Here is a 21,764-nt window from a genome sequence, read left to right as displayed (position 1 = left end):
GAGGGAAAAGAATAAAAAAGAAAACGGTGGACGCAGGGTGATCGCCACACAGGGTGAAATTCATGGCTGCGTACAGCGCTGTGGCTCTGTGGGGGGGGAACTGTGGGTGGATTTGGGGCACCTTCCAGAATTGGAACTGGCTTAGAATTGGAATGGAATGGTATAATCTGCCTGGGGTGCTAGCATAAGTGGATCTGTGGACTCGACTCTTCAGAAGGATTTTTTTATGGAAGGCTTCACAGCAATCCAGATGGTTTGCAATCTGAAGGCTAGACTCTTCTTTCAGGCCTGGGCCTGTGGAACAGGTAGTATGTAGATGCATCACTCCAAGAGGGGCATCTTTCTTCCCTGTTGACCCATTCCTCCTGGGAGAAATAGTCTCCCTCTAGCTCTTAGCAGCAGCTGAGTAATTCCCTACTGGTATGTTAGGGAAAGGAAGACATCTCTGCTCATAAACAGCACGTCCGTTTGCCTGAGGGCAACACACTTTGTATCCTCTGTCACCGTTACACAAAGTTGGCAACTGCCCTAGGGACTGGTGATTCAAAAGGGCCTGCTGGGGCTCCTGAGTGCCTCAGCTGGAGCCCGAAGCCCTTTAAATTGCCGCCGGAGCCCCAGGTAGCGTGGTCTGGGTGGGGCTGAGGCCTGGCTGGAGGGGGCGGTGTGGCCAGGGCAGGGCTGACTGTCGCAGGCCCACCCTTCCATTGAGGCTCTGCCCGTTCTAGGAGAGCACAGCTGCCCTCATTCCACCCTCTCCAAGAGGCCTGGCAATTGTCAGTTCTCCTGATTGCCCTGTACAGTTCAATGAAAGGCATAATGACAATATGTACTATTGCAACTGTACAAGCTTACAATCTTTGCAGGAGAAACGGATGTGGACTTCCTTCATGATCAGCATGTGGTATTATGGGCTCCTTCCATTACACAGAGGCATCACCAGGCATGAAATTCTACTTTGTATTTAGGTTTGACTTTTAGGGTGATAAAATGAAACCACACACTTAAGAAAGATGAAATTCTCAGTTATTAGTACAAAGGAACAGGCAAAGAGAAAGAAGGAAAAAGAGGAGAAGGCCAAGAAGAACAAGGAACAGGCCACCACCAAGGTAGAAATAAGTGCCCAAGATAAAAGCAGACCATTCACCATTCTTCTTTAGTGAGGACACCTTTGAAAGTATACTTTAGATCAGTGGTCCCCAATGTGGTGCCCGTGGGTGCCATGGTGCCCACCAGGGCATTTATGTGCGCCTGCCTAGCGCCGCCCCCAGGAGCGTGGCGCATGCACGGGCCTGCCCCAGGATGGCCCATTAGCCCCATGCAGTGCCCCCCACCAAAAAAGGTTGGGGACCACTGCTTTAGATCTATCAATACTGTGGGCACAACAGCAATGTAACCTGCTGGTTTACTTGTGAGTTTGCCACAAAGACATCAGGAAGATAAATAAAAACCAAACAAATAAAATGAAGTAATCAAACAACCCCAGAGTAGAAATAGCAAGCAAAAAAGTAACTCAGTGCATTAAAGTGTAACCAGAACAGGGAATCATAACTAAGATACATTATAAAGCCAATCTGTTTACTTCATTGACTAACATAAAACCTTTGCATATAATGTTACATTATAGATCGTTGTGTGGTACAAGATTTGTGTCAGGTCCTGTTTATGCAATCTCAATTTTGCATCACATAATTGTATTCATCCAGAAAAACATGGCATTCCCCACTTCCATTCTCCCTCTCCCCCCCTTCCCCACAAAAAAAAGAAAATCTGGCCAAAAAATTGATTCAGTCATCTTTAGAAATCTGTTGTATATCTTATATCCACAGAGGGAGATGAGAGAAAGACATTGGCTCAATGGCTATTATATTAACTGTACTTTCTAAGGTTATGAATATGCATTTAAATCTGACTAAATCATACACGTTCCCCTCCTTAAGAAAGGGAAGTCACACCTTAGTACCTTTTTTTGGAAGAAACCTCTAAGTCTCAAGTTTTACATGTTCTCAAACCCCAGAAATTCCTTTCCGGCCAACTCTCAAACTGCTGCTACCACCACACCGCACACCAACCTCTCAACTCGTCACTTAGAGGCCTTCCAGAACGAGGAACAATTTTGGCCAATGTGGAGCTTCCCATGCTTGAATTGAACTCTGTGAACGTTTAGCAAAACTTTTCAAGCCCGTATAGCTGTAGTAGATAGCCAGTATTGCCTAGCATAGCTTTTCTGAATTAAAGGGACATTTTTTAATCCTAATTTCAGTTCGTTATACAACATGGAATCTTGGACATATGCCACTCGTATTGTAAAGGGCAGGCCTGCTAGTGGAAAAAAAGAGAAAAATTCTTAAACTTTGATTTTTCAGCCAAAACAGAATAATCGTTTTGCTTCTATACGTTTAATCCATTCTGAATAATGATAAATAGAAAAAAACAACTTGAAAGGAGGACTAAAAAGAATGAAAAAAAGATGACTAACATCATAAGGATTACTTACGGTCACTGAAACAGCTATTCTTAGAAATCATGCCTTATAATTCAGCGACTCAATCCAGAACATTTCTTAGGTTATGAATAGATATTTAAATGTTACCAAACTGATTTTTTTTATCATTTAACTGGAGGTTGCTATAACTAAAACCAGACCTGATTAGAATTTGAAAGGAAACATTTAGCAGTGCCCAAATTAGAATGATTATTTACAACTCTGAAAGCACAGTAAACAGGGAATGAGTTCAGTTTCTAGCCACCAGAATGTATTATTAGATTAGACCAAAAATATATGGAGAGAAATTGCCCTTTAGAGTAGGCATTAAAGCATACATGAGATGCAGAATCAGTGATCATGACCACTTGCAGACTTCTGCAATAACTTATCTTGAAGAAAAGTCGGAAGGCCAACATGGTGTTTCGGTCCCAAACATTTGTGGCTTGGTTTTTGTGGTTTGATAAATGTTACAGACATCATTTAATTGTCCAAAATTAAACTGTCTCTTTCCATTTTTATATATAAAGAAAAATAACCCCTAAAAACCTTAAATAGAAATATAAGAAAATCAACTTTGTCCCAGAGGAACTTCAAAAGAAAGAAGGGACCCTAGCCAAAGCAGAAAACTTTTCCCTTTGTATGGAGTATTTATCCTGAGGATCTTGAGAGATGGATTGGGTTTTTAGGGAGTGTGACGTAGTGAGGGTGCTGTCTTCTCTGTAACCAGGGCTTCCCCTGCGCTGTGATGTGTGATTCCCACTGATTCACCCACATGTGTATTGGCCCAGACACCTTGTCCCAGCATGAGCAGATAACACTGCTCTTCCCAGGGGGAGAGACAAAGGAAGGGAGGCGGAGATAAACACCTGGCTGGGGGGCAGGGTCTGGGAGCGAGGCAGTTTTTGGTGAGAAAACATGAAGGGAACAGACTAAGCTGAGGTTTGAGGAGGAGCTATGGACCCCCTAACTCAAGCGGTCTGAGGAATCCTATTCTTGCTGCTATGGGGCTGCAGGATCGGGGGAACCCCGACATGCCGTCACAGGGAGGGATGGTTTGGGTTGAATGGGAAGGAAGTAGAGCGTGGAAGGAGGATGGTACATATGTAGAAAGAAGGCCAACCTTCTTATTTTATGCATTGCCATCAGAAGGGAGAATTTTGTGGTCCATTTATTAATTTGTATCGAGGCGGTGCCTGAACCTCCTGTATATCCACCCAGCAAGAGACTGCCCTGCCCGAAAAAGCTTAAAGATTTAAATGAGTGAGATGAACATAACAAAGTAACATTATCTCTATTTTCCAGATGGGAAAACACATCAGACAGTGACTTGCCCAAGATCACACATGAAAGGCTTGTCTACAGAACAAGCGGAGGTGCTAATCTCTACATCTATATAAATGGGAGCCTAGCTCCAGGATAGACCTAGCTTTCTGTGGGTAAGCTGTGTGTGTGTGTGTGTGTCAAGATGATGTGTTAAACTAGCCTGCATTAAGTGACCATGCACTAACTCTCCATGTGGACACAGCCAATACTCTCTAAAAATTCCTCATTGTGCTTTGGTCTACTCTGCTTTGAAAAGTAATTATTCATCTTGGGGAGCCTAAATCTACCACACTGCCAGATTTCTCATAGAGTCCAATCCCTACTTATATGGTTTTCTTAAAGGTTGGCACAGGAATGTTAACTTCCAAAGAAGGGCTGGAATGGTTTTACTTTTGGGACAGGTCAGAAAATGATTAGAGAAGAAACCTGATATTCATAGTTGCACAGTTAAACACCTCTGCAGCTCCTCTGTGGAATGATTTTTTTTTTAACTCCCTGAAATTGATGCATATTTTATGTAAGGATTTGGGGATATTAAGGAAATGTTCATTTGGAGCCTGTTCTCACTTTCTTTTTTCCATTGCCAATGAATGCTTCAAGATAGCATCTGGAGCCATAGCGACACATGAGAACAAAGGTCTAACAAACTTCCACAGCCTGTCTCTCTGACTTCCTGTGGACACCTGCAGATCCTATCACCTAGTATACCAGGGAAGGTAAGAATGTATCATCATCTTACTGCAAATATTCAGCCGCCATTGTTTACTTACACATTCAGTATGCACTTCTTGGAGGCTGTAATAAAGTGTCCACCCCACACAAAACTGGAAGGCATTAAGGTGGTCAGGTAGGCCCATTAACTGTCTAGTTTGCACCCGGAAAAGGCACAATCTGGTGCAGAGTAAAGCCTCCAGTCACAAATGGATGGAGATCATGGGCCTAATACAAGGGGAGGATGAAAGGGCTCTCCATGCCGGTTGTCACTGACATAAAAGGGGAGTGTAAGAGTCTATGGTGGATGGCAAAGGATTGTATAAGGTGGTGTCCTGGACACAAGGGCAGTGTGGAAGGCAATAGCAGGAAAAAAGAAAGGGATAGAGACAACGGAGCCAGAGTGCAGAAGGCACATGCACCCTCCCAGGCTGGACTCCAGAGCTGTCAGCCCTCTGAAGGACACTGAAGCAACACAGACAGAGCCATCTCCTGATGAGGCTGGTGCTGGAGAGTCACCAGAAACAATTGGAGACACACTTGTACCTGCAAAATTATTTGACACAGCTGGTCAAACAGCAGCTGTATTTATTCGAGATTATTCAGAGAAACATAGCACAGCTAAATTGGAAAGGAAGTCTAAGAGCTAGGAGGTCTTGCCAGTGGTGTGTTAGGCTCATGGGTGAAGGGGACATCTAAAAAGACAGTGCCTTGATAAGAACTGAAGAACTGAAGGGTGAAGAAGATCAGACTAGGAGTGGTGACCAAGAAGGCCTGCTGAAAAAATAGACAAGGGTTTGTTTATAGACGAGGTCCTATGAAGTGTGTCATATAAAAAGGCATTACCCTCTTCAGAAAGGCTGGGCAGCAAGGCAGAAAACATGGATACCAATGAGATAGGAAAATGGGGCTTGAGAAGTTAAATTACTTGGGACAGAAAATGCCCAGACAGAGACAGGAACTCAGACCCCGAGGAAAGGGAGACACGGGATTCTGTGGCACAAGTAAAGACACTGCAGGAGAAATTAGGAATGACGGAGCAGCCTTTATGAGAAGCTACAGAGGGCTTAGAATTGCAGTAAAATGAGCACCAGGACACCAATGTGGAGAAAGGCAGATTGCTCTTCATGGAGGGGGACCTGGAACAAGAGAGGGGTGACCTGCAGTCCCATTTACAAAAGATGCAGAGCAAGACATGCCCATACCTCCAAGGGACATGTGGGAATGTGATGGGGTGTCCACCGTGCACAAGACTGGAAGAGGTTAAGGGAGTTAACCATCAACTGCCCAGGCTGTATCTGGAGGAGATGACACCCAAAAGTAGGTAGAGTTCCCCATCAGAGATACTTAAAGAGGGGGAAAAGTATTTTGGAACGGAAAGGATTGCCCTAACTGCTCACCATTCCAGTAGATACAGCATTGCCCGATGTACAGCATACACAGATTTCACTTCTCGTGCATTCACATTTTATTTATCAGCATTACATATTAATTTAATTTTCCCTTTGTTCACTACTTCCTATTTAACCCCAGATCAGTGATGCTCTAAGACAAGACCTGTAATCCCAAGTTGTTATTTAGACTCTCCTCTTTTCTTTGAAACAAATAGTCCTGTGGCACCACAGACACTAACAAAAATAAAATAAAAATAAATGTAAAGTAAAAAATATTATATTTTCATGTATGTATTTATTTTACTTTTGTTAGTCTCTAAGGTGCCAAAGGACTACTTGTTTTTTAAGTTACAGACTAACACAGCTACCCCTCTAAGGCTCTTTTCTTTGATATCTTTTCCTGGGATTTTTCTACTTTTAGAAAGCTTTTACATTCTGATTTTGGAGCAGGCGTGTCATTGATCTCACCAAACAGCTCAAAGGTAACAGAAAGGAACATGCAGAAGAGTGCACTTTGTAAATAGCTGAATTTTAGATAATATGTTGCACGAATCTCATTCCATAAGAGGCATTTGTTAAGGTGATTATAATATCATCAGAATTTGCTAGCATGATGTTAATATAATAATATGCTCTTTCAATATCACGAAAGTGTAATTTTTTTTCCTATCTGAAGGGTATTCCTTTCAGTCATATTATGCCTTAAACTAGTATATTTTCTGTCAGGGGCATGTATCTTTAATATGATTAAAAACTAGCAAAGGCAATTACATTGTCTAATTACCTCGCTCCCTTCTGAATCATCCATCACATGGGAAATTTTGAATCTGCATGGCTGAACTTTATCTTTCTTTACAGGCACAATTTTCACAACTTTGGTTCTTGTTACTTTGTCCCAACTACATCTCAGGTACCACGAAATAGTTTGTCTATAAATGGACATACATGATGGTTTATAAAACACAATGGTTTAAAACGGTAAACCTATCCTGAAAGGGATCAGCAATTATTAATGAAGAGTAATCTTCTAAAGTAGCCACAGAATGATTTAAAAGGCATTTGTTCCTGAATGTTCTTTTCCCCTCTCTCAAACAAAACAGATTAAGGAGGAAATTAAATTCATGAAGAAATAAATTTTGACTGAAGTGAGAAATCACACTAAGCAGCTAATTTAAGAGAGATGAAATTAATTTTGATGACATTTATTCTATTTAGCAAAAATGGCGACAAAACATATAGTAGCTCTGTTACCATGAGATAAGAGGCTGGTAATTTAAGGCTGGGCATAGCTATAGTCTACAACGATTTAATCCTTCTGGTACAACATCCCTTGTGACCTATCATTAAAGGTTTAGAGTAAAACTGACAATTATTATTAGCTGGTAATTGGATTTTGGAGATTCAGTATAAAGTTAGGATAATTTAAATTGACTGTTGACATTGGAAAGATTATGTAAATGTTCTGAATCAGCTGTATTTATCAATTTACTTAGCTGGATAAAAAAACCTATCACTATCTTCTGCAACTAAATGCAAAAAGTGCAAGATTACAGAAATATTTTCTTTATGTTCAATAAAATACGATAACAAACGTTATCTTTGAGAAAAGGGAAATAGGCTATATCTGAACTACACTAAAACACCTCTGTTGCAACACGCATGAGGCACACCTTTAAAATGTACACTTGCATCTCAGTCCTAAGACTGGAAACTATTGAATATGTGTCAGAATCTCATGGCCAAAACAAAAAATAAAACTGTCATTTATATTATTATATGGATTTTTAATTAGAAGAGTTTAATTTTAATTCCAGAAACAAAAAAGGAATTGAAAACCAACAGCCATTTGAAATTTACAGGGCATTTTTTTGTGCCACAACTGCTTTCCACCTGGTTTAAACTTTGTGGTTTCCAGAATAGTGAAGTACATATACATATAATGGTCTTGTGTGTAACTCTGAACATTAGATAAATCTGGCTTATTTGGAAAAACACATTTTTGTCAGGTCCGTTGAAAACATGTTCACATTTCATAGGCCAATGAACAACCTCTCAGCCAAAGGTGTAAAGGAATTCACAAATGTTTTACTGTCTCAATCTTTGCTAACTGTTCTCTTAAAGGGACAGTTTGGTTTCACTTTAAAAATCCATTTGTTACAGCCTTACGTTTAAATAATAATTCTCACCTTTTGCACTTCAAATTTTTCCCCTTTTTTATTCCAGTCTTTTCTCACTCTCTCTCTGATACTTACATCAGTGCCCTTTTCTTTCTACATGGAAGTTACAATAGACCAAGACTCTGGGAGCCATAAATCATATCTGTCCTCCAAATAACAAGTGCATTGTCTAAGAAATGCACTCTGCATAACATTGTCAACACCTGGGATCCAGTCTGTATTTTTGAACAGAGTAAAATGTATGTCAGATGCATGAACTCACTCCACAAAAAAGGCCAATTCCTTTCACAGGTTCCATTATTTTTATTAAACGGTGTTGGTAGACTGGACTATAACAGTCACCACTGAAAAGTCAACATTCACCTACAGTTATCAGAGAAATGGTATGTAAGACAAAATGAAGTTCTTATTACAACCATAGAAGAAACAGTTTTCACAGATACCACTTTGAGGTAAGTGTTTTCAAATGTTGATTATTTAATGGTGACCCTTACAGGATATTAATTTTGTGGAAGTGTCCATCTCTCTATTATTCTGATGCTCTCAAAATCAGTTCTTTGACAAGCTACTCATTAAATAATCCAACATAGTATTTTCTTTATTCACCATTAGTGCAGAGGATATAAATACTTAACCCAACAGTTTAAAAAATGTCTGCTTAAAACTTGGTCATTACATTCTTTGCTTGACATCCAGAAGCTTTCATTTACTTAGACCTTCCTAAATCTTTATTTGGTCACCCAAATGACTTTCAAAAATGCTATATCCTCCAGTTCCTAATCATGTATGGCTGACAGCTGATATTAAGAGCTAGTTGAGGGAGCCATTTACTGTAGACAAGTTTCATTGGTCCTACAAAACCCCATAACTATGCCACATATTCTTGCGCACGAATTGGTTGCTGTGGCTGCACAGAGAATGCACATGCCTTTTTTAGAAGACTTTCAAGATTCTGAAATTTGTCTTTGTTCCAATTAGGAATGGAACCCATATATTGTGACATTCTGTGCAAAGGAAACTTCTGAAAATAACATCCTGTGGCACCTTTCATCCCGATTTCACTTTTTAAATTATTTTATACACTGCATTATAATAGAAACTAAAATATAAAAATATTCAAATGGAAAAAGCATTTCCAAAATGGGAACTCAAAACTTGATACTTTGAAAACTACCATTTTTTCTTGTTTTCTCCCAAATAAAAATGTCAGTGAAATTGATATTATTGCATGGAGAATGTCACTTTGAAATGGCAGTCGCCCACAGAAAATAGTTCCACTTATCCTGCTCTACCATTTGTATTGAGAGAGAAAGAGAGAGCTCGCCTATAACAGGAGTTCAAGTGTGGCCATCCATTTTTGAAAATGGTGATAGTGTGTTGGCACTCATGGATGTTATGCACCAGATCTTTGACATAAATGAGCAAGTAAGTAAAGTGGTGTAAGCAAACACAATTTCATTGACTTCACTTGACCTATGCCAATTTACACAAGCTGTAAATCCAAATGTATGTCTTTAAACTGCTATAAAGCATTAGAGAATTGAGCCACTATGGGGATGATCTGAGTTTCAGATTTTAGTCTCAGCCTTTTCCCATGCAGCATGGCAAGAGAAGCAATGCATCAATGAAGTGATGCTTTCAGCTACAATAGGGAAGCATGATGTTGCCTCTGTAACTGTGTATCGTATTCCTCAATGTATGTGTGAAATAAGCTATATGTGGGTCTGTAGCTGTACTAGACTACAGGAGATTTTGGCTTGATGCCATGCCTGTCACAGATTTTGAGAGACCTTGAGTAAACCACTTTATCCCTAGGAGAGAGGTTTTCAAAAGCAAAAAGGGAGTTTTCAATGGCCTCACCTCTCACACTTAATAAGGATATTATCCCTTCTTTTCTCCCTTCCTTCTATCTTGCATTTTTAGGACATAAGCTCTTTTGGGACAGTGGCTGCGTTTTACCACATGAACACACAATGGCATAACCCTGAGCTCGGCTGACTTCAGTAACCGAATTAATAATGATACTGAGGGAGGTTGATATGGCACTAGTGAACGATAAGGCAAGCAATCCTAACTTGTTGCCTATCCATTGGGAGGGAAGAGAATTAAAAAGGAAATGAAGTGAAATCAGGAAAGTTAAAGCCTTAGGTTAGGCCTAAAAATCCTTGTTTCTTGATTAGGCAGGGCAAGCCTAAAAGATGTCCCATTTTGAGGGTCAAGTCACAGGAGGAAGCCATATGAAGTGTATAAGATATTTTTATAACACAACCAAGTTATGGATATCTCTTGTGACCTCACAGCCTCAGCATGTATGATATTAAAGTGCGTTGCCAAAAAAAAGATTGCGATGACAGAAGTAGAAAAGCTGACCGGTCACACATTCCTTCACTTAAATAAGGCAGAGCGACTCAGGCAAACATTGCCGAGCCGTTTCAAAATTAAGGAGAAGGAAATTGTAAGTCGACAGTTAAAATGTTCTTCCTCACTAAATACAATTAGTGTCACGCTGATTTTAAAAGCTAACATTCACACTGAGACCTTTGAGATGGTCTGTAATGCAAGACCTGGGCTCGCTCTTGATATTTTCCCATGAATCAAGCTAAATTAGAGAGAGCTAAGAAAGACATGAAAAAACCAGGAACAGTCAGCGACCCATGGCCTGGGAAGACACTGAATTCTCTTAGGGAAATGTAGAGCTGGTAAAAAGTACCAGACTTCAATAGCCTTGGATAATACGGTTGTCTACCCCTGCAGGCAAAGTACATTATAGGTGGAGGAAGGTTGATGGTATTGGAGAGTCATCTAAAGAAAATGGTGGATGTACTGACTTTTCCCCACTGTTGAGTGGTTATAGTTTGCCTACTGCTAATGAGATGTGAATTCTGGATTTCTTTCTGGATCTTTGCTTGCGGATGGATTCTTCTCCCCACCCTCCATCTATGTCAGGCTAGAAGATGTTATCCTTGTACACTTCATGCTGTTATTACTTCAGGACAGCACTACTTCAGCATGCTCTACATGAGACTATCCTTGAAGACCACTCAGAAACTTGAGCTAGTATGGCACGTAGCTGTGCACTTGATCACATGGAATAGACAGCACGTGCACTTCGTAGATTTCATTGGCTGCTCATTTGGTTCCGGGTTCTCTTAAATGCACTGATTGAATCTATAAAACTACATGTGATTTGGGCACTGGCTTTGAGGGGGCCTGATCCTGTTCAGTAGTCTATGAGAGCAGACTGCTACACCTGTGCACAGCCCTCAGTGACACCCATGGAAATGTGCAAATTTCAATATAGGACTGAGGATTTTCTCTCGGTCTCTCTCTTCATAGGCTCTTTTCCAACAACTGAGATCGGCTGCAAAAATCAAGCAAAACATCCCTCGAGCTGAAATCTAAGAAGCAGGCGACTCTCGGGGAACTCACTTCCACATTTTGATCCAGCAAAGTCCATGTTTTTTTACCTTTCAGGGTGTTACATGTTGCAAGACCTTTCCTAAGCAAGTAGGAGGAGTAGGGTGAACTTACTGTCAGGGCTTGGGAGAGCTTTTTTAAACTGAGTTTTGTCATTTTTTATTCCTGGCAGATTTGGGATAATGTAAATATGCCCAGAAATTTTTGCTGGATTCATATTTTACAAACCAAACCTACATACATGAGGGCTGTTTTCCAACAGACTTCCATTTTGAACTGGAAGGTATTCCCTTTAGCAGGAAGGACTATAGAATCGTTTTCTGAGCTATTCAATCCTTGGCTTACTGCTATGCTCATGATCAAACTTTTCTAGTAGGGGGATTTTTTGTGGTGAGGATATCTTGATGTCAATACCTATCTACTGGGAACTGGACCAATACCCCTACTCATATCATATGTGACAGTTCAACAACATTTGATGATGGTGATATTCAGTCAGTACCAAGACTAAGTTGGGACTAAATTAGTGACTGAGAAATTAAATGATCTGCTCATATTCCCGTTATTTCAGTCCCTCAGGCCAGGCTCACACTACTGGGGAAGTTCAGCTTAAGATATGCAATTCCAGCTACATAATGTAGATGTACCTTAAGTCAAGCTTTGGTCCTGTCCTCACAGTGGGAGGTCGATGGAAGAAATGTTCTCACTGACTTCCCTTCCTACTTGACATCAGAAATCCTACTCTTTGCAACAGGGGCACTTTCAGCGTTTGATTTAGTGGGTCTTTACTAGACCCGCTAAATCAAATGACAGAAGATTGACCACTACAGCATCAATCTTTCTGCAAGTGGAGATGTAGTCTTAGCATGTCTGCACGTTTACTAACTATCTAGTAACAACAATGCTGATTCTGTGGCTATTTTTTTTTTTTTTTTGGTAACAGAAAGGACTACATTGAAACTATGATTCATTCCAGATGACACAGAGAAACTGTGTGTATTGTGATATGGGGGCCATAACTTCATCCCATCCCCCACCCTCCATAGCTAGCACTTTCATCAACCATGGAGAGACCTCCTTAGTTGCTATGAAACCTCGCTGTTCTTTTCTAATTTATCCTTTCATATGTCACCTTACATACAACTACTCACCTGCTTAAATACTTAGAAAGCTGCTGGTAAAATTAAAAATCTATAACAAATGCACCACTCTGTGCACAGTGGGATGAATGCATGATAAATAAAGAACTGCCATCATACCCCTTGCTGTTATACTTCTACCCTCTCATGTGGTGTTACCTGGGACTTGACGGCAGGGCATTTGGTTCCAATGGGAGAAGCTTGCGAGTTCAGAACTGCAATTTAAGAACTTCATATAATTTAGAAACAGGAAAAGTCCCATTCAAACAAACAGCTTTACTTTTTTGATTTATCTCAATCCCTCTTTCCTGCTTTTTGAGCATGTTCCAATCCCCACTTGGATCTTATTTCTATCATGTGGGGTTTTCCCCCCTTCAAACTTTCACAGCTTCTTTGTAGTCTTAACAAAATTATATTAATGTCATTTTTTCCTTTCTCCCTAACCTCCGGTAAGGAGGTTTTTCATGCCCTCCGGGGAACACTGAAGATTGACACCAAATTCCTGATAAGAGACTACAACTTCCAGATGTAGTATAAACAGTACTCTCTTTAAAGTAAGAGGTTTACACCTTTTAATTTGGTGGCCAATCTTGACCAATCAGAACATTTTGCCTCTTCCTGGGAATGAATATATGACCTCTGGCCCCTTTCAAAACCTCTGTTGGCTGAAGAAATTAAAGGCTAAGTCCACAAGTCTTCAGAAATCAAAAGCAGCCCTAAAACCTATTTTGCCCCATTTGAAATGGGCTAAGCATAAGTGCAGAGACTAAGAGACAGAGTGGAACACTAGTAAATCAATCTTAAGGGACCTTTAAGAGGTCTTGAAGTAAGATCTCTCATGCGTTATATACTGCCGCTCTGTGTGCAACCTCCAACGGGCTTAAGAAATGAGACATTTTTAAGGTTATTGAGCACAACATTTTCACAGAAGATCAGCATGAAATTATTTGGATGGAGCACAGGTGTTTCTTTAATTATATAACATTTGGAAAACTCACTAAGTAACTCAGTAACCGTCAGATTCACATTCCCATTTGTGCGGTTTGGTGGGCTAGGATATAATAATAAATGTAAGGACACAATTTGGCTCCAGACTTGATTAAGTGTTTTCTCACATTTCCTGGGCTTTTTTTTAAATGTTAAGCTTTTGGTTCCGGTAGGAGCGTTTCTTCGTTTCAGCATTTCTGAAGTAATGCACACATAAGGAGTCAGTGAGTTTTGAGGCTGGGAATTTTGCACACTATAATTAAAGACATAGACTACAAAACACAGATGTATACTGTCATAAGAAGGCGAACTACTCTACAAGATGCTGGTGAATGCTACCCAAGAAGGTTTCCACACTACACACATTGTACCTGAAAGTACAATGACAGTACTGTGCCCACAATCTCAAGTTGTTCTTATGCTTCTTTTAGGTACATTCTTTGTTAGTGACCTTTAGAGAGATTGTAAAGCAGATGAGTGCCTATTCCAAAAAGATCACTATAAGCAGTAGTGACTGTATGACTCTCCTCTCCACCCTCCACTTCCCCATTAGCTGCTGGGGTGCCAATGATTGAGAAGTCCTGTGCAATGGTCAGAGAAGGGCAGTGGAAATCAGGATCTGTGACTGACTACTTCACACCTCCTCTGTGCTTCAATTTACACCACTCCTAAAGAGAGATGATAGTGATACTTAAGTAAGCCCTAGGCGTACCGTGAAGATGAATGCACTAATACTTGTAAAACCCTTAGTTATCGCTGAAGATGTTACAGAAGTGTAAAATATTATGTAAAATTATATGGTTGCCTATAACGTGTTGTTTCCCTAAAAACTTAATCAGATCATTTAAACATATGGAATGCATTTAGTGAAAGCTAAAGAGAAGCCCTTGTCGGTGTACGGAAACCATCTTCAGTCCCACACTGACCACCAATCAACTCGACACTGCAGAACTCTCCTTAATTCACCAGGAAGTCTTGAGGGTTCCTATTGGTCAAGACAAGAGCTGGCAAAATGAGAGCCTCCTTATCTTTCCCTGAGTATTCTTCCCCTTGGTCTCAAGGGTATGAAATCTACAAGGTCTGCATTGCATATACTTTCATCCAAGTCAAGCACATGAGAGGGAGGCTATCAGGAACAAAACACCATTATGGCTGTGGAAATCTGACTCTAATGGCAGCCATGAGAAAAAAAAAGCCTTGCAATTTAATAAGAGCGCAAAAGAATGAAAAGTTCAGGGGTGTGGATGTCACAGTTAAACATTTTCTTCTTAGCCATTAGCTATGAGACGGAAGCTAAGGAGGAAGGTTTGTGGAAGCCCAGAGTCATTGAGCATTCATACCATGGCATAGCCTAGCGCAAATATCGCCCCCACCCACCAATTGTGAAGTAACTAGTAAAGGCAAGCATTAAGCGACTATTTCAATACCATTATGCAATAGCACCAAAACAAATAGAGCATAACAATGAATAGGAAGATTTGATGAGCAAAAAGTTACTGAGCCTTCTCAAGGAAGACACACACAAGGCAAACTGCACCTTAATTGCAACAAAAACAGTGGAAAGACACACTGGGAACATCGTCTCCATCGTTTTGCAATAGCATGAACACATGTACTGCATTTATTAAACAGCATGAAATCCATTTAACGCTTCTCTGGATGCACTAATTAGAGGTTTTGTATATTGGGGCAGAACAATATAGTACTGAGGGCAAAATACTGCGTTTATTAACATTTCATGCTACTGCTACTACTGCTTATACAGTGTGATTCTAGTGTGGCCGATACACCCTGAATGGGACAGTAATAGGATATTTTTGGAAAATACATATATGCAAATACACAGGTCAGAGCACCTAATTACAGGAAATGTCAGCAAGAACAGGGATCTCCCTTTTTAATGTGATTTACCAGAAGAGGGGAATTCCGCTCCTTTATGAAATTAGGCTCTGGTCTTGAAAGCACATACGCTAAATGCTTAACTCTATGCATACACGCAGTCCTGGAGAGTTGTATAGGATACCTGCTCACGAGCCTAAAACTAAAGAGATGTATAAGCATTTGCAAGGTCAGAGATTTATTGCTATGCCAGTGAAATTTTGTGAGATCCAAACTCCCGTTCAAATGCTGCATTGAGAGCCAAACAGAGTTGAGAGAACGTTGTTCATTTCTTCACTGAATCCAAGTATATTTACTTGCTAAAATTATCCTCTCAGAACGCCATAGTGATTGCTACCTGCTCAACACAGGGACGATAAAGCTTGTCAGCCACCTGTAATTTCTTCTTTTTTTTGCTGCAGGTGCAACTAACAATTTTACATTTCTCTAGGCGAAAACCTTCTCAAAGTGAGTTTTCAAGTGAAACTAACAGGACTGGATGATTGCGACTTCCATATGTATCGCAAGGTCCAGGCATGTATTTGGGAGGGCATGTTTGTCAGGATAAAATGCAAACTCTTAGATACTAGCTGATGCCTGCACCTACACACAGCTGCAATTTCTTCAGCATGGATTCACATCGGTCTAGGATTCTAATGGGCCCACGCGGAGCAGCTTGCAGGACCGGGCCTTGCACAACACACCAAGGCTGAGATCTTTCAGAGGAGTTGAAAGGAGTGATGCTAAACTGCTTTGAGGACTGCATGGTTTAATCATATCTGTGTGAAGTACTGCTGCACTAGTTGTTACAATCGACAGGTGACACTTCTTAGCGCTTCCTTGCAGGGATGCACCTAGCAGAGACTGTGGAACACCACTCTCATGCAAGAGCATTCTGCAGGAGGCAAAGTTATTAGATATACCTATTGCTTCTAAAAATGTGGTTTTACAAGCACCCAAGATTGTGCAAGACTAGAAATCTCTCATTTTTTCCTTCAGTTTCCTAAGCTGTATTTTTGGCTCCAAACCAAAACAATGGAGCTATCAGCAGGATGAATATTATGAAATCTGACAAAAGTATCAATAAACCGTTCTGTGTGGGGACTATCAATAAGTTCTTTTATGCTCATCTAAATGTTTACATGTAACTAAACACAGAGAGGAGTCTCAAGACTGATTTATATTGGAAACGCAAACAATATTAAATGTCCGATCCTTTGGCTCATACTCCAAAGATTTATTCTAGCAGTCAGAACTTTAACCTGGAACTCAATAAAATCCATACTATCTTTTTTGCAACCCCTTCCTAGCACTGGATTTCAAATGCATACTAAATATGATCTAAGTATATTATCTGACCAACCATCTTTTTTGGAAACTGCACAATACTTAAAGAAAAGTAGAGATGAAATGGTCTCTTCTGGGCTTATACAAAAGGCTTTTGTAAGAGAAACCTAAAAGTGTACACTAATCTCACGTTACTTCCATGATCTGCTATTAGGAAGCCTCTGTGGAAAAGAGATTGAGCTGAGCTTGTTCACTTCATTTGTAACTACCAATCTAGTGTCTGGCTTACAGATCCACTGCTTTCCCTGATAAGACCAGAGGAAATTTGGGTTGGGAACATGATATACAAGTAACCTGGTTTGGAAGGTGGAAAAACAAGTAAGCTTCCCACCCTCTCATCAACATCTTCCATCCCACCCAGCTCCCAAAAAGGAAACATACATGGGCCTAATGTCAGAAAAGCCCCTTCCAAAAGAACAATAAAAAAAGGTATGCAAATTGAGGTTCACATTTAATGGATCTTTTTCTGATAAAACCCTGCAATGTAGACATAGCCTGAGTGTGGTAAACCCATTTCCCCCAGCTTGATCTTTCTGGTGCTGAAAGTGCCTCCAACTTGCAAGAAAAAGCATAATTTTTTATAGAGCAGGCAAATGCATATGGCAGCCTTCCTAGTTCCTGGAACACTAAAAGTAACTTTGGGTATGTCTAGACTACAAGCCTCTTTTGAAAGAGAGTGTCTAGACTACAGCCAGTACTTTCGAAAAAGTGAGCCGCTTTTTCAGAAGAGAGCACCCAGGTAGTCTTGATGCTCTCTTTTGAAAAAGCACAGTTTGCATTACATAGCGCCTTTTTTCAAAAGAGCACTTTCAAAAAAAAGGCATTCTTCCTCGTAAAATGAGGTTTTCCACAGTTGGAAAAATTGCTGCTTTCTTTCAATTTACTTTCGAAAGAACATGGCAGCAGTCTAGATGCAGGGAAAGTTTTTTCAAAAAAAAAAAAAAAGGCCACTTTTTTGGAAAAAACCCTGTAGTCTAGACACACCCTTAGGGTACATCTACACAGCAACGTTATTTCGAAATAACTTAGTCCTTGTCTACACAGCAGTCAGTGATTTTGAAATAATGTTGAAATACTGTCAAGATGGAGGACTGTTTACTGGAAACTCCCGCATTATGCAAGCCTGACTTGCGATCCCCCGCACACACGACCATTTTTGTAAATGCGGAATGGGTTGAAAACCCTTGACTTACATTCTCGGCCCGCATTTATGATGGCGCACGGCACCTATCGTCAATGAGGGTTCGAGTTTCGATGCCCCCAACTTACGACACTTCCCTAGGAACCGATCAAGTCTCAAGTTGGGGGCCACTTGTACTCCAACTTCTGTAGCCCCCACAGTATGAGGAGTAAGGGAACTGAGAGGAAGAGTGCTTTATTTCAAAATAAGTGCTGTTTAGACGCTCCCAATTTCAAAATAAACTATTTTGAAATAAGCCATGCAATTGACTTAGCACAATTTGCATAGCTTTTTTCAAGTTAAGCCCGGCTGTATAGATATACCCTTAGTTATTGGATCTGAGGTAAAATACTACCAACAAAAAAAAACAACCCCACAACCCTACATTTCTAAGACACCAGGATCTTATTCATGGAAGAATAGACAATTTACAACAACAATCATGAAATCTAGAGTGAAGGAGCTGAGGAACACTGTCATAAAATCAAATCAAGTCATGACTATGAAGTCATCAGCAACCTCATATCGGTCTGATGCTGTCGTCAATCTAATTAGAGAGAGTAGAATGTTTCTTTCAGAGAGGAATGAAATGTAAAACAAACACAAGTTTGATTATTAAGACTTGCAGGTACTCGGGGAGGAACCGGAGTCCTCTGACCCTTCCTTCTTAGATAACTGGTCTAGAGCCCCCTCTCCACCCGGTTACCTTCTTTAATGCCAATCTGCTTACAGGTTTTGATGGACAGGTCTGGGTTCTTCTGGATCCCGCCACCCACTTAGCAGGGTGTATCCTCTTTATTTTTCCCTATGAATTTATTTGGTGGTGCCTCCACCCCGCTCACTCCTTCCTGGCAGGGTCACTAGGGCAGCTTGGGAGGAAAATTCTAACCACGGGTAATCCCCACTTACTTGCCAGGTAGCTGGAGACTTCCAAGAAATAATACAAACACATACAATGTATTCAGCACAATAATGATATTAAACAGGAGAAATATAACATAACTAGGTAAAACACTATTTTTAGGTTCACCGGTGCCCACGCTGTTAATACCTGTGACTTGCTCCAGTCACGTGACTCGATGTAGCAAATATAAGATTAGTGTCCCGCTGGTACACGTACTTTGTTGGGGCCCTTGATGACCTATGACCACGAAATTCTTCTCTGCAGTGGTTTAGCAGTGTGGCTGACGGGGTTCAGCACAGCCCAAAGGACTCACAAGTGGGATAAGGTGGTAAATCCCTCCACAGGTTTAATATGCAGCAGGTTATAAAATCCCTAAACCCTTACTCCCTGGCTTGAGGACACCATTCAGGGAGTAGGGAGTCCCCAAAACAAATTCCCTGACTAACTAAACGATGGTACACTCACAAACTCCATGAATGAGCCTCCAGTTCAGAGATGATTCTGGACTTCTTAGTCACTGCAGAGGGCTAGCAAGATCTCTGCTAGCGAGGATCCTCTTCAGGCAGGAATCTGGCTGCTTCCATCCCAGGATTTCCCCTCACCACAAAGGGGTACAAGGCTCAAGGTGCAGATTACACAACTGTACTAAAATCCAAACTGTAGTCTCCTAGCCCGGAGCTGATCATGTGGTGACTGGTCTCACCTAGGGAGCTGGAGGGCTAACTCAGCCTGGCTGGGGAAGTTTCCCAGCAAAGTTTACAAACTGGGCATCAGGAGTGGAGAAAGGAAAAGCCCAGTGGAGGGATCTTGCTCTCGAGTCCCTAGAGCCCAGCAGGCCTGGGGCTTACCAGCTCCCCACACAGCCAGCCCTGCTTTTGCCGTGTCTGGCTCCAAACTTACTCCCAAAAAAATGGCTTCTCCCCTCTCCTGAACTCCCCGGTGTAGCCAGGCAGCCCCCCCCCCCATCTCAAACAATCTTGCTTGCCCTCTGAGATATCTGTATACAGAGCAGAGAAGGAACAATAAGAAGATCAGCATAGCCATTAAGCTTTGATCTGCTTTGACCAGGATATGCGAGTTTCTGACTCTGAGTAACGATTAAGGAAATAAGCTAAGCTCGAGGCTGCAAGAAGTGTCAGGCTGGCACCTATGTTGATTCGAACACACACAGTCCCTGGAAGAGGAATTTCCCACTGAGAAAAGAATGTCCAGTACTTCAAATTTAATGATCTCAATTCTCTCTTACAAGTGTAAATTAAGTTCACAACTCCCTTGTAAGAACTGGTCTCACAAAAGACAGACCAGCCCCATTTGGCATGACAGACAAGAAAGAGAAATACGTGACCCCATGGGTATATAAGATGGGCCCAGCACACACTCACTTTGAGTGTCAGTCTACCCTCTGCCTGCTGGTCGGGTTAGGTGTTTGACCTCCCGAGGTTCTATGGGGACGCCCACCTTGTATTTTCGTCTTTCCTAGGAATTGAGGGACCGGCCCTGGCCTGACATGCTGGAGTCGAGAGGCACAGAAGGGGGTAAAAATTGTACCTGGATGTGGTCCTCTGTCTTAAGTGTACACATAGAGTAAGCTGTTACTTGGTACCATTATTTCTATTTTTCTATCTTTATCTTCTTTGTAACCATTTTTAAGATCTATATTTTGCTAGTAGTTAAGAAATAGAACAATAGCCATTGCAACCATATGATTTATAAGCTTCCTCAAATAAACCTGTAACTGTTTAAGTTTTAACCTGACTCCTTCAGTTGCTGTAACAGAACCAAGCACAATTTAAAAGAACTTCAGCCGGTCTTAAGGGACAGATATAGGTAGCCCTGACCGTCGGCTGACACCCGGGAGGGGCTCTCACTCCCTATTGGTTGCCGGGCAGACTCTGAGTTTGCCTTGGCTCCCCCTCCCTACCAGGGACAATGTGCTTCTCCCTGAACTGCCAGCACAATTTGCCAAGACACTCTTCAAATGGAAGGAAACCGCATCAGAATCTATATTATGTGGTATACTAATAATATCCAGCTCCCTGTCACTCCACAGGAAGGGTAGGCACCTGGAGGAGTTATTGTTCCATTGCTATAAGAGAAGAGTTGATGCTCTTGTGCTACTTAAAAATTGAAAGACCTAACTTCAGCTAATTCTTGGGTACGTATAACTGAAACAAATATGCCAAATCCCTGTTTGGTGGCTGGTGCTGAGTGGGAGAATGGTCATTCATATTTATTTAAATCAGTGGTAGAAACAGAAAACTTTGCTACTTTGGGCAGGGAGATAGGAAGTAGGCAGAGCAATGACTCTGCCTCCTCCTCTCTCACACCAGCTTACTCATATGGGGGAAAGTAGCTTGCACCCAATAAAGGGCTGAAATAAGCGGTTTTCTTCTGGGAGCCAGTGGGGGAACAGGAAAATAAATGAGACACTGATGACGGTGATTACCTGGGACATAACTCGCTACAATCTAGCTCTAATCCTGCAAGTCCAAGAGGATAGAAAGAAACATAAAATTCCTGGGTAATAATCCCTTGAAACAACAACAAAGTGCCATTGCAAAGAACAGAAGAACCAAAAAAGGTCCATCTAGCCCAATAGCCTGTCTGTCAACAGTGGCCAGAGCCAGGTGCCCCAGAAGGGGTGGACAGAAGACAATGATCAAGTGATTTGTCTCAAAGGATATTTGATTTGCATGTTTTTATTTATCGATCTCAAATTTTTACCTGGGTTTCAGGCCACAAACAACCTGTAACATGAATGTCATCAAAAATGTCCATTTACAATCGAGTCTTTACACTGAGCCTAGTCTTATCATCATGAT

General features: G+C 41.1%; 1 protein-coding gene and 1 long non-coding RNA gene across 5 annotated transcripts in view; one reads left to right on the top strand and one right to left on the bottom strand.

The window, feature by feature from the left end:
- The window catches only part of LOC142830362 (uncharacterized), a 37,024-nt gene extending 25,472 nt beyond the window's left edge, over positions 1–11,552 (top strand). Inside the window, exons 3-5 of the long non-coding RNA XR_012905541.2 lie at positions 3,788–3,921; positions 4,409–4,524; positions 11,427–11,552. This is a non-coding gene — a long non-coding RNA (uncharacterized LOC142830362). The remainder of the gene's footprint in view (positions 1–3,787; positions 3,922–4,408; positions 4,525–11,426) is intronic.
- Positions 1–21,764, bottom strand: part of LRMDA (leucine rich melanocyte differentiation associated) — an 865,870-nt gene that overhangs the window by 34,401 nt on the left and 809,705 nt on the right. The gene's annotated exons all lie outside the window — the stretch shown is intronic.

Source organism: Pelodiscus sinensis, chromosome 8 (assembly GCF_052426305.1).
Source record: "Pelodiscus sinensis isolate ZL-2025 chromosome 8, ASM5242630v1, whole genome shotgun sequence".
Classification (NCBI taxonomy): domain Eukaryota; kingdom Metazoa; phylum Chordata; order Testudines; family Trionychidae; genus Pelodiscus; species Pelodiscus sinensis.
The sequence above is the reverse complement of the archived record's forward strand: the minus strand, read 5'-3'. Positions and strand labels throughout refer to the sequence as shown.